Genomic DNA, 2,435 nt, shown 5'->3' with positions numbered 1-2,435 from the left:
CGCGGCGCGGCTATGCGGCGAGGCGGGCGCATGCAGGGGAAGGTGGGGCGAGCGACGGGCATGCGCCAGCGTCAACGGGCGCTCGCGGGGCAAGGGTATGGCGAGCAGGGGGCAAGCGCGACCGGACGCTAGCGGGCGACGAGGAGCCGAGGCAGAATGCGGGCGGCGACAGCGAGCGAGCGGCGTGGGTGGCGACAGTAGGCGAGGCCAGCGAGGCCGGCGCGTGGGCGCGCGGGCGGCGGTACTGGCCGCGGTGACCGAACGAGGAAAGAGGAGGAGGGGAGGACGGGGCTCACCGAGCCCTATAGTTGAGCAAAGCTGGCTCGAGGAGGAGTCAGGGAGGTCCGGCGAGGCGGCATCGGCGACGGAGAGGACGGCGGGACAGCTCCGGCGATGTGGCTGGTGGTGCTCCGGCGGTCGACGGCGTCGTGGTGGTGGCGGCGTTGTCCAGGGGCGATGGGCGACGCGGGCGGCACGATGAGCAGGCCGATCCCGCAAGGGAGAGGCACGGAAGGTCCGGCGACGGCAGTGGTCACCGAGGCGCCGGCGAGGTGGCGCGCGGCATCGGCGTTGACGGGGTCGGGGGCGCGGTTTCCCCGATCCAGACGGGGGAGGGGAGCGAGGGGAGTGGGGGATCGAGGGGAGTGGTGGTAGCAGTTAGGGTTTCGGTCGGGTGTGGGGAAATAGGCCATATAGGCCAGGGGCAACGGGGTGGGCCGGCTGGCTGCCAGTTGGGCCGAGAGGCCCAGGGAGAGGGGGGTTTCGGCCTTTCTTTTATTATTATTTCTTCTTTTGTTTTATTTTCTTTATTTTATTCTGTTTTATCTTTGTTTCCTATTGTTTTAGTTTTTTGTAAAATATATACTTGGCATCTAATTTAGTATTTCAGTTTAGTCCACTGTCACAAAAAGTCTAGTCCCCAAATAATTTAGTTTGATATTTTATTAATTAGTAAAGGCATTTAAATAATTAGGTTTGCTACTATTTAAATTATTTTAGTGCAGTTAAGCATTTCATAAAAGTTTGGTTTCACCACCATAATCACCTATGCATTATCTGGCACAACCCAAACATTTCAGTTTTAAAGTTTGAAAATGTAACGCCCACGATGCGGCTATATCTCCCACGTGTCGAGGTACGACTTAGAGGCATAACCACATTGTAGGTATTGTCGCAAGAAGGGTCATCTTCACACAATCCCATGTAATGAACAATAATGGGATAACGAGAGTTGGCTTACAATCGCCACTTCACACAATACATAAATTAATGCATACATCATCCAAAATCCACACATAGACCGACTACAGTCAAATCCAAATGAAAATAAGATAACCCCAAATGCTAGATCCCCGATCGTCCCAACTGGGCTCCACTACTGATCATCAGGAAACGAAACATAGTAACGACCAAGTTCCTCGTTGAACTCCCACTTGAGCTCGGTTGCGTCAACTGCACTGGTATCGTCGGCACCTGCAACTGTTTTGGTAGAATCTGTGAGTCACGAGGACTCAGAAATCTCACACCCGCGAGATCAAGACTATTTAAGCTTATAGGAAGAATGGGGTAATGAGGTGGAGCTGCAGCAAGCACTAAGCATATGGTGGCTAACATACGCAAATAAGAGCGAGAAGAGAAGCAACACAACGGTCGCAAAGCTAGAAAAGATCAAGAAGTGATCCTGAAACTACTTACGTTCATACATAACCCAGACCGTGTTCACTTCCCGGACTCCGCCGAAAAGGGACCATCACGGCTACACACACGGTTGATATATTTTAATTAAGTCAAGTGTCAAGTTCTCTACAACCGGACATTAACAAATTCTCATCTGCCTCATAACCGCGGGCACGGCTTTCGAAAGATAATACCCTGCAGGGGTGTCCCAACTTAGCCCATTATAATCTCTCACGGTCAACGAAGGATAAACCTTCTCCCGGGAAGACCCGATCGGTCTCGGAATTCCGGTTTACAAGACATTTCGACAATGGTAAAACAAGACCAGCAAAGCCGCCCGAATGTGCCGACAAATCCCGATAGAAGCTGCACGTATCTCGTTCTCAGGGCACACCGGATTGTCTAAACTTCCGATAGGCGAGCCCAGAGTTGCTCCTGGTGGCCACCGGCGGCTAACAGGTTGGACCAACACTCAGAGGAGCACTGGCCCGGGGGTTTAAAATAAAGATGACCCCCGGGCTCGCGAAAATCCGAGGAAAGAAGGCTTAGGTGGCAAATGGTAAAACTAAGGTTGGGCCTTGCTGGAGGAGTTTTATTCAAGGCGAAATGTCAAGGGGGTCCCATAAATCACCCAACCGCGCAAGGAACGCAAACTCAAGGAACATAATACCCGTATGACGGAAACTAGTGCGGCAAGAGTGGAACAAAACACCAGGCATAAGGCCGAGCCTTCCACCCTTTACCAAATATATAGATGC

The sequence above is a fragment of the Triticum aestivum genome, chromosome 2D (assembly GCF_018294505.1).
Source record: "Triticum aestivum cultivar Chinese Spring chromosome 2D, IWGSC CS RefSeq v2.1, whole genome shotgun sequence".
Lineage (NCBI taxonomy): Eukaryota > Viridiplantae > Streptophyta > Magnoliopsida > Poales > Poaceae > Triticum > Triticum aestivum.
Note: the sequence above shows the minus strand (reverse complement) of the source record.